The sequence below is a fragment of the Nicotiana attenuata genome, chromosome 5, assembly GCF_001879085.1.
Source record: "Nicotiana attenuata strain UT chromosome 5, NIATTr2, whole genome shotgun sequence".
NCBI classification, from domain to species: domain Eukaryota; kingdom Viridiplantae; phylum Streptophyta; class Magnoliopsida; order Solanales; family Solanaceae; genus Nicotiana; species Nicotiana attenuata.
Window position 1 is genome coordinate 2,591,311 of NC_031993.1, and position 14,416 is coordinate 2,605,726.

Below are 14,416 nucleotides of genomic sequence, written 5' to 3' on the forward strand. Positions count from 1 at the left end.
CAATGCCGGCGACCCTGCTGGTCTGGATAAACAATAGTCCCTCCACCAAGTCTTGGTGGATCCCGCAAGCCGAAAGGTGGCGAAGTCGACCCCATTGGACACCACAATACCCATAGTCTTAAAGATCTCATGGCAACTGAATAAGAAATCCCGTGGATCCTCTGATGAAGCACCGCTGAATGTGGTGGTGAAGAGCTTGGAGAACCGATCAAGTCTCCACAAGGCATCCGAAGACATAGCCGCTCCATCGCCGACTTGGGCTGCAATACCTGGCTGGGCTGTCACAGCTGGCTGAACCACTGGGACATGAGCCTGGGGAGCTACCTGCTCCGGAGTACGTGTAGCAGGAGTCTGAACTCCTCCTCCCGCCTGAGAAGTGGCTGGTGCTACTGGAAGCAAACCCGCTCTAGTGACGCTCTCCATAAAGCCTGCCAATCTGACTAAAGCGTCCTGAAGATCTGGGGTGACCATGACCCCTCCTGGGACCTGAGCTGGGCCCACCGGAGCTGCTGGGGCTGGAACCTCCTCATCATAGTCAATATGAGGCTCCACCTGTGGAACTGCTGCCCGGGGCTGAGCTCTGCCCCTGCCTCGGCCTCTGGCACGGGCTCGGCCTCTGCCCCTCGTAGGAGCTGCTACTGGGGGCTCGGGCTGCTGCGCGGTAGAGGAGGAAGCACGTGTTCTCGCCATCTGCGAAAGAACAGAGTAGAAAGACAATCAGTATTTGAGAAACAGAATCGCACGACAGGAAAGAACAAAAGTGAAACTTTTCCTAACTCCATAGCCTCTAGGGGATAAATACAGACTTCTCCGTACCGATCCCTCAGACTCTACCATGTTTGTCCGTGAATAGCGAGACCTATGTAACCTAGAGCTCTGATACCAACTTGTCACGACCCGGATTTCCCACCATCGGGGGTCGTGATGGAGCCTACTATCGGAGCTAGGCAAGCCAAGCATTTAAACATTTTCTGATAACATCCCAACAATAATAATAATACGAGTCATTTAAATAAAAGCGGAAGTCTTTAAAACATAGATAACTGATAACCCAAAACGCGGAAGGTTAACATTTCTCTACCCAATACTGGCGTCGCTATCTCACGAACTACTAAAGAGTGCTACAAACAACTCTGAATAGAAATACATAAGTGTTTGTCTCGGTACAATGAAAACAAACTAAAAACATAGAAAGGGACTCCGGCCTGCGAACGCCAGCTAGGCTATCTCGTAAGTCCCTGGACTGAAGTCAGCTCCCGCTCAATATCCTACTGCAGTTTTCCAAAAGCTGCCCCGGTACCGTGATCTGTGAAAAAGAGCACAGAAGTGTAGCATCAGCACAACCGACCCCATGTGCTGGTAAGTGCCTGGACTAACCCCGGCGAAGTAGTGACGAGGCTAGACAGGACTACCAAACCAACCTGTGCAGTTCAATATATATATATGTATATGTATCTGCAATAAAAGGAAAAAACAAAGAAATTAGACAGTTAAGAGGGAGGGGAGCATAATACGGGGGGAAATACAGTCCGGATATAAAGTCAACAATGTAAGTAAGCAACAGGGCAATAACAATAATTAATGAGAGCAGGAAAGTCACAGTTGCATGGCATCAACCTTCGTGCTTTTACTCTCATCCTCACCAAAAGTAATCAAGTAAAGTGCACGACATCAACCTTCGTGCTTTCCCTCTCATACTCTCCAATCATGGCACGGAATGACCCTTCGTGCAAATATAATCAAAACATGGCACGGAATGACCCTTCGTGCAAATATAATCAAAATATGGCACGGAATGACCCTTCGTGCAAATATAATCAAAACATGGCACGGAGTGACCCTTCGTGCACTCACTCTTCCTCACCCAAACAGTAATCAAAACCAAACGGGGCGAGGGGATAAACAAATAATAAGAAATGTCCCGGCTAGGGAATTACACAATTAGCAGCTAAATCCCGGCAAGGAGCAACAACAATACTTTCACATCCCGGCAAGGGAGATAATCAATATACTCAAACCATCCCGGCAAAGGATTAATCATATCATTTTCTATTTCTTTCATTTTTTTACTCAATAGTCTTTTTATCGTTCGAGCAAACGCTCCAAATAATTTACAATTTATAATTAGTCTTTATACTCTTCACATTGCATAGAATTCATCAATTAACATGGAAGAGTCATAACAATATCAGGATAAATACATGCAAGGACCCACGGTCATGCTAGACACCGATGTATAGATACTCGTCACCATGCCAATACACCGTACTCAACATTTAGCAATTAGAAAACAACACTCTAATCCTATTCCTTCAAGACAAAGTTAGATCAAACACTTACCTAAAATGCTCCAAAATCAACTCAAGCCTCTTGTATAGCTTTACCCCTCGAATTCGGCTCCAACTCAGTCACATCTATGAAATAATGACTTTACAATATTAATAATAGCTAAACAAACTAAACCCAATGCCTAAATATGAATTTCTAAGCTTTCTACCCAAAATTCCAAAAATCGACCCCAGGCCCGCTTGTTCAAAACCCGAGGTTCGAACCATTTCCATGTCACCCATTCCCCCACGAACCGAATATACAATTTATTTTAAAATTCGACCCCAAAACGAGGTCTAAATCAAAAAAAATTGAAAAGCCCTAATTCTACCCTTTTTCCCCCAATTTACACCTTAAGTTACATGATTTAGGTCTAGGAATTTGATAAATGATGATAGAAAATGAAGAAAACAAGTTAGAAAATACTTACCCAAGAAGCTTTGGTGAAGAATCGCTCTAAAAGTCACCTAGGGGTTGTGGAGAAGAAGAGCTCGTGTGAAATTTGGGAATAATCCCGTCACTGGTCTGTTTTTGAGCTTTAAAAATCACTAGGCAAAAATGTCCTTCACGTTTGCGGGAAGGCGGCCGCGTTCGCGAAGGGTAGATGAGTCAAAGCATCGCGAACGCGAGATGCTAGTCGCGAACGCATAGAAGGATGGGGGTGGGTCTGAGATTTGCTTGTACGCGAACGCGAGATGGGGCTCGCGAATGCGGTGAAAGGGAAACCCTAAGTTCAAAACCTTCTGAAACCCATCCGAAACTCACCCGAGCCCTCGGGGCTCCAAACCAAACATGCATACTAGCTCAAAAACGTCATATGAACTTATCCGTGTGATCAAATCGCCAAAATAACCTCTTAAACAATGAATTTAGCATAGAAATCTAAGAAAAATCTCAAAACTCTCAAAGTATCAATTTTCACAACTACGGGTCCGAATAACCTCAAACGACCTCCGTTTCTTACCAATTTTCACAGACTCATCTTAATTCACATATAAGACCTGTACCGGGCTCCGGAACCAGAATACGGGCCCGATACCATAAAATTTTCTACGCGAACGCGGGGACTTGTCTGCGAACGCGAAGAAGGGAAAGCCCACTAGTACGCGAACGCGAGCTGAGTGCTGCGAACGCGAAGAAGCAATTATCTGAGCAAAAATTGCAGAAAAAATCTGATATCATTCTAAGTTTAAAAACAACCCGAACACCTCCGAAAACACTCCCGAGCCCTCGGGGCTCCTAACCAATCACACACACTAACTCAACAACATCCTACGAACTTAACCGTGCGATCAAATCGCCAAAATAACATCATAAATGAGGAATCAAACCTCAAAATCATCACTTTTTCATCAAACTTCATAATCTTCAAATTTTAGATATTTAGGTCTGAAACACGTCAAATGACGTCCGATTTCGACCAAATTCCACAGAAAGTGCTTAAACCATATATAAGACTTGTACCGGGCATCGGAACCAAAATACGAGCCCGATACCACAGTCTTTTAATCAATTTTCATTTCCATTTTCCTTTATAATTTTAGAAAAACAATTTCCCAAAAAAATTCTTTTCCTCGTGTTCTAGACCTCAGAATTCGACTCCGGGCACATGCCCGAGTCCCATATTTTTCTACGGACCCTCCGGGACCGTCAAAACACCGGTCCGGGTCCGTTTACGAAAATGTTGACCGAAGTCAACTTTAATTATTGTAAAGCTAAATTTTAAATCTTTCACAGAATTTAACATATAATCTTTCCGGCTACGCGCCCCGACTGCGCACGTAAATCGAGGCAACTTAAGGTGAGGTTTTCAAGGCCTCGGAAGCACGGAAAAATAGAGAAATCCGGCGATGACCCTTTGGGTCGTCACAACTAAGTTCCTGAAATTCTAATTGGAACCCCATCTAGAATGTTCTAGGGGTTTCCAAACCAGTTATTTGCAGGATTCCCTACTTTGAATTACCCCAATTACCCTTTCACTAGTTCTGCAATTACCAAGCCTATGTCAACTAACCCAACCCTTTTACCCCAGTCCACTTAACTACAGTTAACTAATCAAGGCTGGAATCAACCAGCTACAGTCAAACAGACCCTAAAATTGAACTAATTAGACAAACTAACTAATCATGAAATTAGATCTAACAAACAATGAACTACGATTAATGGCAGTCAAACAACTAAAATCAAGTTGCAATAAACATCCAAGGATCGATTAATTGAAACCAAACACAAAATCAAGCCAATCAGAAAAATCAAAGCAAAAACAGAACAAAATTAAACCAAAAGTGAAGACTAAAACAAAACAGAATTAATTAACATGAAGAAAAATTAATCAAATGAGAAGAAATCTTGCTGGCTTAAAATGAACAATCAAAAAACTTAAACTAAAACCTAGAACATTGATTATGGGTTAACAACAAGAAATATGCTTAAACTAATCTTAATAACAGAGAAATCAAACAATAAAAGAAAAGAAAAACTTACTTATGCAAGGTTAAACAAAGCTGAACGCCGATTTAAGCACCGGAATGATGTAAACGTGTGTTCATCACCAAGACCAAACGAACACATTATCTCGTGGCTTGACTCAAACTCTGGACTCAGGAAATTAGGGAGAACTCGAGTAATCCAGACTTCTAGGGTTCTGCCGCTCTAAGATCTGAAATTCGAGAAGCTCTGGCGATGTTCGAAGGAAGCCAGTTAGGGGTTCAGGAAGAGGGAGATTAGGAGAGTATGAGGTGTGATTTTTGGGAATTTTGGAGGAGTTAGGGTTTTGGTCCGAGCTTTCGATTTGATATTCGAAGCGATTGGCTAGGATTTGAAGGGAAATAAGGTTGGATATGGACTGGGGAGATGAAGACGGAGCTATGGTGAAAATTTGGAGTTATTTGGAGTTTCGCCGCCGCCGTAGGCGATTTCCGGCCGGCGGCGGACGACGGAGGGTTGGTGACGCTACGCCGGCGTGTGTTAGAGGTTCTGAGAGATGATCGGATGAGGGGGTGGGGTGAGAGTTCCGACACTTTAATATCAAACGATCCTCAGTTCCTGACCGTAGGATCAAAGATCCTCGATGGCCAGGATCAAAATTTATCAAGACGGGGTCGTTTTGGGAGACGGGGGGAAGCTGGACTGGACTGGGGCGGGTTTTGGGTCCGATTTGGTGGGTCTGGGAGGGATTTGTTTGGGCTGATATCAAAATTGGCCCAAAAAATGGTATGTATTAAGACCTCTTCAATTTTTATTTGATTTACCCTTTTTACTTTACTTTTCTCATTTCATTTTTAGATTTTTGTTAAATGCAAAATTTAAAATAAAGACCTAAATTGACTCTGAAAGTATACTAATTAATTTCCAAAATTAACCAGTTCCTAATTTTAAAAGAAAACTAAGACAAATTTAAAAAATTGAAAGTAGAAATGCAAACGAACCATTTTTGTTATTTTCTTGATTTTTGTAATATTTATTGACAAAAAAAAACCGAAATGAGGTCCTAAATACAAGCGTACTATTTTATATTTTTTATGAATTATATCAATTAATAATGCACACACAAAAATGCAAACAAAACAAAAAATTATGCAATTAATTCCCTAAAATTTAAATAATAAAAGAAACATCCTAATTCTAATGAATTTTATAGGAGTAATTAAACGAGGCAAAAATCACATGCTCACAAGAATGGAGTCTCTCCCGTACTTATTTTTGTCGTCGTGCAGTAAGTCCATAGACTCCTGGTAATACTTCTGGCCATTACCTTTTGACTCCTCTAATGTTTTCTTCAGGTTATTAATAATAACCATTTTGTTGATTCAGCTTGTCCATTAGCCACAGGATGATAAGGTGTTGAAGTTATCCTTTTAATCTGCCAACTCTGAAAGAATTCTGTGATTTTCGCGCCTATGAATTGCCGGCCGTTATCACACACGATTTCTTTTGGTATTCCAAACCGGCATATGATGTTTCGCCAAATGAAGTCCTTCACTTTTTTTTTTCCAGTACCTATTTGAAGGCACCAACTTCTACCCACATGGTAAAATAATCCGTTAATACTATTAAAAATCGTACCTTCCCTTTGGCTTGTGGTAGTGGACCCACGATATCCATCCCCCATTTCATAAAAGGCCATGGTGCAATACCCAGATGCAATAACTCTCCTGGGCGATGCATGTTGTTACCGTATCGTTGGCATTTGTCACATTTGGCCGCAAAGCTTTCCGCTTCTTCTTCCATTTTAGGCCAAAAATATCCTGCTCTAATTAGAGTTTTTACCAAGGATCTTCCTCCTGCGTGATTTCCACAGTGTCCCTCATGAACTTCTCTCATCACATACTCTGTTTGAGAAGGTCCGAGACACCTCGCTAAAGGTCCACCGAACATCTTTCGATATAGGTTACCTCGATCCAAACAATAACAAGCAGCTTTCCGTCGAAGTTCCTGAGCCTTTTTCTTATCTTCAGGTAGAATCCCGTACTACAAAAAATTAACGGTGTCGTTTCTCCAATCCCAAGTTAAATTATTGAAATCTACCTCGTTTTTGTCCTGATCGAGTGCCGAATGAAACAAATGTATTACGGAAGCATTTTCTTCATTTGTTACTTCTGCAGTGGATGCGAGATTAGCTAGCTCGTCTGCTTCAGCATTTTCTTCCCTAGGTATTTGCACGATTTTCCAAGATTGGAATTGTCTGATTAAGTCTCGTTCGTTTTCCAAATATTGCTGCATCCTCGCCTCTCTAGCTATATAAGTTTCCTACATTTGATTAACTACAAGTTGCGAGTCACTCTTGATTATAATCTGCACTATTCCGAGCTCTCGTGCAAATTCCAGACCTGCAATTACAGCTTCATATTCTGCTTCATTGTTAGTAATGGGATGGCATTTTATTGCCCGCCTTATAGTTTCTCCTGAAGGTGGGATTAGAACAATGCCTAAACCCTTCTCCTTTTACATTCGAGGAGCCATCCGTAAATAGGGTCCATGTACCTGGATTAGACTTGTTGAATAGCCGCAGTTCCTTTTCTGCTTTCTAGTACTATACCTGGGCTGAAGTCTGCTACGAAATCTTCTAAAACCTATGATTTTATCACATTTCTAGGTTGATATGTAATATCATATTGAGTTAGATCTATATCCCACTTGGCTAATCTACCTGATAGTTCTTGCTTATGAAATATATTTCTTTGGGGGTAAGCGATCGCTATAGAGATAGGGTGACACTCAAAATAAGGCCTCAAATTTCTAGATGCCATGATTAGTGCTAAAGCAAGTTTTTCAAAATGAGGATATCGAGTTTCAGCATCCAACAAAGATTTGCTAACATAATAAATTGGAGATTGTTTACCTTTGTCTTCTCGAACTAATACTGCACTTAGCGCCATTTTTGACACCGCGAGATAGATGAATAGCCTTTCTCCATCCTTTGGTTTAGCCAGCAATGGTGGGTTTGACAAGTATGTTTTTAGATTTTTGAGTGCTTGTTGACGTTCGGCAGTCTACTCAAAATGGCTTTGCTTTTTCAACACTGAAAAGAACTTAAAACTCTTCTCCGAAGATTTAGAAATAATCCTTCCCAATGCCGTAATCCTACCTTTCAACCTCTGCACCTCTTTTTTGATCATGAATATGTCCAGTATTTCTTCAATGGCTTTAATTTGTGCTGGGTTCACTTCAATTCCTTAGTTCGAAACAGGAAAACCGAAAAACTTACTGTCACGACCCAATTCCCAAACCCGGTCGTGATGGCGCCTCTCGTGAAGACAAGGCCAGCCAACAGAACATCAACCTCTTTAATACATACTTAGCATGAATAAGTCTAAAACATTAATAAAACTATCATATGTGCGGAAGAAAAGTGATAAAAATAGGGAACCATCCCGACACAGCCCGACCGGGGTGTCACAAGCCACGAGCATCTAGAAGGATTTTTAGTTCAACTACAAGGCTTGTAATACATGGATTTAAAATTTAGAATCAAAGAAGAAATCCGGTGCCGCGAACGCTGGCGGTCACCTTGCTCAGCTACAATAGCAAAATCCTCAACCAGCTCAAACCCGCTACCGGGTAAACCAATACCTGCATCTGCACGCGAGGTGCAGGGAGTAAAGTGAGTACCCCAACTCAGTGAGTAATAAAGGTAAATAATAACTGAGCAGCAAGAAACCACGTAAGCAAGCCATCATGCTATATGGAACAGTGTAACCCTTTGAGAAAGTAGTGAAACCGTGAAGTCTTTAGAAACCATCTTAGCTCAGTTTAAAACCTCTTTTGAAAATATCTTTTTCCAGCAGTTAAGCAAATGAATACGAAACAGATAGTGCAAGTCAGCACAAAAGTCAGCCCCTCGGGCATAGCACTCCATTAACATTTAACACCAGGTTATCAGGTAAGTAATGCAGAAATAGCATGGAAGCCAATGAAATGAGAGTGCTGAAATGTCATGACAGATAATACAAATAGGAACAAATGCATGAGTGCAATGCAATGCATATGACGGTACGCTCCGGTACCCGCTGCGGCGTGCAGCCCGATCCATTTAACGTCGACGGCGCTCACTGGGGGTGTGTACAGACTCCGGAGGGGCTCCTACAGCCCAAGAGCAATATCAAGCCATCTCGTGGCATCAACTAGGCCCTCAGCCTCAATATCAATATAACACCGCTGCGGCTTGCAGCCCGATCCATGCTCAGTCCAGAAATGCACATAAGCCACTTGGGCAATAATAAAATAATAGCTCTCAGCTCAAAACGTCAATAAAGTATTGTTCAAGTTTTCAAATCTTAGAAAGATGGCTGAGTTTGCGAAACAGTATTTAAAACCCTGGGCCGAGATCAAATAATATGCAAAAGTGATGCGAAAACGGTGATATCAATCCCTGGAGGATTCAAATAATTGGCACGAAGCCCAAATACGGCAATCAGCCCAAATCATGAAAATATCAAATAAGTTTCAGTCAATTACGCGGTAAAATCAACAACCGGGACGGACCAAGTCACAATCCCCAACGGTGCTCTACCCCACGCTCTCTATCCGGCGTGCAAGTCACCTCAATATAGCACTATGGGTGCAAATCCGGGGTTTCAAACCCTCATGATATCATTTACAATCATTACTCACCTCGAACCGGTGAAATCTCTAGTTCGCGACGCCTTTGCCCCTCAAATCAGCCTCCACGCGCATCGAATCTAACCAAAATCAGAGCGAATATATCACAATATGCTAAGGGAACAATACCCAATCGAAAACAATCGAAAATAGCCAAAATCTCGAAACTAGCAAAACCCGAGCCCCGGGCCCACTTCTCGAAAAATCAGAAAATTCACATCAGTGGATTCCTCATCTCGCCACGAGTCTATACATATCAAATTTACCAACATTGGAGTCCATTTGACCCTTCAAATTCCATTTTTAAATTACCAATTCTCAAGTCCTAGCTTTACCCCCTTTTGATGAATTTCAACAAATTCCATGTTAAATCTATCATAATCTCATATATTTAGGCCAAGGAACTTACTTCCAATCAATCCTCCTTGAATCCCTCTTCAATTTGTCCCAAAGAGCTCTCAAAATACTCAACAATGGTGGAAAAATTGTTAGACTCGCGGATGAAATATTCAATAAAAACCCTTCTGTCCAGGTCACTTTACTCTATGCGAACGCGGTCAACGCCCCGCGTCCGCGATGACCAAAAAAACCCATTGACCAAAATTACCCCTTCGAGAACGCGGTGACCAACCCGTGAACGCGAATCTTCAGGAACCTCAACTACGCGAACTTGTCCCCAAGGCCGCGAACGCAATGGACTAATACTCAGGGGCCCAACTTCCTTCTACGCGATCGCGAAAGCACCATCGCGATCGCGATGCTTCCGCTCCCAGAACTACGCGAACGCGACCATGAAACTGCGAACGCGAAGACCAAATCTCAGGCCAACCAAATTCACTCTACGCGTACGCGGGTGACCTCCCCACAATCGCGAAGCTTTAACAGCTGCAACTGCTGCTGCATTTTTCTGCTGCTTCACCAAGTCTCAAACTCCCCGATAGACCATCCGAAACTCACTCGAGGCCCTCGGGACCTCAACCAAAAGTGCTAACCCATCCTAAAACATCATTCAAACTTGTTCCAATAATCAAAACACATCAAACCACGCTAATACCATCAAATCACATCGGATTCAAGCCTAAGTTTCTTCAAAACTTCCGAAATACGCATTTGATCAAAAACCCGACCACAACACCTCCGAATGACCTGAAATTTTGCACACACATCCACAATCACCTAACGAAGCTACTGCAACTCTCGAAATCTCATTCCGACCCTCGGATCAAAATCTCACCCACCAACCGGAATTCGCCAATACTACTTCGCCAATTCAAGCCTAATTCTACACCGGACCTCCAAAATCAATTCCGATCGCACTCCTACGTCACAATTTATCCCCCGAAGCTAACCAAATCATCGGAAACCACATCCGAGCCCTCTAACTCGTAAGTCAACATCCGGTTGACTTTTTCCAAAACAAGCCATCCTTAAAGAGACTAAGTGCCTCATTTCTACCAAAACCAATCCGAATCAACTATAACACACCAAATACTGATAATGAAACATGAAGAAGCATAAAATTGGGGGAAACAGAGCGGTAACTCATGAGATGACGGGTCGGGTCGTCACATCCTCCCCAACTTAAACCAGCGCTCGTCCTCGAGCGTACCCAGAGTTGTACTAGAAGCCAACCAATAGCTGAATGACCTTACCAAGCATACACCTGGGGTGATCCCACGTCACCCAATATCGCATAGGTCCGATAATACAACATAGCTGAAATCTCACAATCCATCTAGACCATAAACCGTAGAACCACATTGCACTTTCTGAAATCATACACAAGATCAGAACCTCACGTCTATATTGAGAATAAACCCGAACCAACTGTAATAACCCATACCTGCACCCTCATGTGAGACCATCTAATATACCACATAATCCAAACACTCGAAACAATAGCCTCTATTCACAGCAGTTGCCCATAATAACCAAATACCGGTAGAAAACCTCTTATTAGCCAAAGTCTTATTCCAACACTTTCATATACTGCCAACGACAAATGAAACTCGCGATAAACTGTAACCATTTCTTAGATCAACCATTCATGAAGCCACTTCCCTTTGACTAATACCACCACAGATTTCCGAGCCGAACCTCGATATTATCCGTCAAACAAGTTGAAACCAAATCTGTTCGTATCCATTAATGACTCCAATGATCACCCCAAATCCAACACACCACTCTGGTGATATGACACCTCAATACAGGCCTAAGCCACAACTTGCATAATACACGCACAATTAAAAATGGTCTGAACACACTCAAATCATGAAAAATAACTCAACGAAAGAGCTGTACCTCAAGCTCGTCAGTACCATCACAACACAAAGCTGAGACCCTGTCTCACATCGTAGAAATAGAACACCTGAATCTACCCCGAAAGGTCATTTCTCCACGTGGCCTCACCACAATGCGCGATCCTATCCCAGCCCTGTTACACATGAAACACCTCAAGTTACCATGCCCCAATCGACAGCCACGCACCATTTGATGTCTGAAACCAAGGCAATTCATTACCCCCACGGTGAAACAAATAACATACGACACGCAACCCAATAGGTCATAACCAACACTCCTTTCACCAAGCAACACCCAATTACTCTTCCCGCTCGACTTCCACTATGAATCCCCCAATAGAACCGCACCACATATGCCCATAACAAACGAATCATAACGTCTCACAACGCCGAAAAGCAACTCATATCTCTCCTCAGATCACTAACAAGATCCATAACGATCGAATCAACTTATCCCTCAACAACACATATCGGGGCCAACCAAGCGAACTCAAGCTAGACACGTATCCATATCAGCTTACCAACGAACTCACTACCAAGAAAGCCTGAAGCTGCTCCTTCCACTACTATAACTCCTGCCGGAGCCGTACGATACGGTGCCCGGCACCAAATCAATATCGAGATCCACAACCTCTTGACATGCCCGGCCACAAGAAACACATCCGAAAAGTCCCTCAACACCGGAACTGAACCAATGGTAAAAACCTCTGCACTAACATCCATCACGAAGGCCTAATTACGAAAAGCAATCCTTCCTAGTCGTCCGTTGGTCTTTGAAATACAAACCACTCTGCTAGAACAAAACCCGATGCACCTCGCCACGCAACCTGTGGCATTTTCCGGCATAGCCCATAGCGCAATAGTCTAGAACATCCCAGCACTGAGACAGCCAGTCCACACCCCAACATCATATCCAAAATCTAATATACCAAGTAAAGAAAGATCCACTCGGGCCTCCAAATCCCAATAGTCACTAAACGGTACCAATACACACGATCCATAACCGCTACATAGTCTGTACCTGAGAATCTCCCAGTCTCCAACTCCACATAGCACACAAATCACTATACCTGATCCCAAATTCCGTCGTATGAATACATATCACACCTCAAGTACCCAATTATTCCACGGAAGATATTCTAAAATCCCACTGTGCCATCACACAAACTCAGATATGGGCAATTGACCTAACAAGAAGCGCCGCGATACTACCGAAGTATCATCAGTTTAATCACATTATCCTTCTGAGACGTATACTTTCATCAAATCACTTCCAATTAGCAGTATCATTTCCTTGATTACCTGAGGCTACCCGTTGCTTAAGAATTTTATGAACTTCCTTTCAAAACTGAACTGAAACCTCGCACACGCAAATCTCAATTCTCCACAACATGCTGCGTATACCACGACATCCAAGGATAGCAAGAAAACCTTTATCCCCCTTCCGAGCCACAGACATCTACTCACTCAACTAGTCAAGAACTCCCATCGATCCCATCTAGAAGAAAAATCATTACACATTCCATGCTCCGCATGCCCATAGAAAATATACACCTCCAAACCGCGGTAGAAACCATCAAGAACTCTCCGATTTCCCTTTGCACAAATCAGACCTGCCATGACCGAATCCTTCTAACTCGACAAAGCTAAGCAAGCCATCGAACTCCAAGAGCATTGCTGAAAAATACTTGCAAGGGCTCATTACCTCGAACACATACAAGGAATTAATCATATCCTTACCATACCGATTCGGTCTACTATCAAGTCATTCCATCTATCAAACTTCTCTTCTGATTCATCATCAACTTGATATTCCCTCTTGCTGTAGCACCACAATGCCCCAACCCAGGTTTGCCACACGAGACCCAAGCATAAGACCACACTGTCTAAGACCCATGAGCCACTGAATACTCACTCAAATATTCCCAGATACACCACATTCCGGGATACTTTTCTCGAAAGAACTTCCTGCAAATTCTGAATTCGTTACCTTTACTTTCCAGATACTGATACATAGAATCCCATAATTAACATAGAAATACCACAAGTCTTGACCTTTTCCAATGACAACACAGTCTCTAACCACATACACAACCTTAAGACACCTGATTGTTACATGTAGAATCTTGAACACAATAAAACCATTCTCGAGAGTCATTTACTTCTTATTCAAACTGTAGTTCACCTGATCAAATGAAAATAACCACCCGTGCCTCATTAGCACTCTAACACCGCATGGTATGACCTCATCCTGAACAAACATCTTCCTGCTCCATGCACCGAGCATTCTTTACCAACAACAGCTTAAGACATCCTATTACTTTCACACATCTACGAAGCACCATATAACCTTTGTGAAAATTTTGCTTCACTCGTGCCATCCTCGGCTCAATTTCTGCAACCAGATCTGATCCGCCAGCATACCTCGAAACGGAACCAACATAGCACATAACCGTGCAATCAGCTAAAACACAGCAGCCTCCCCAACTTGGATCGAAGCCATATATCAGGACACACTCAATAACCCATAATATTTTTACTCTAATGATGCCACAATATCATAGTGATATTAAACTCAAATCATCCACTAGTTTGTGAAAACACAGATCTTCTAGTACTGTAATCCTCTGCAAACCTCGCATTCATTCCCACATCAGTTGAGTCTACTCTCTTAAGCTACCCGAATT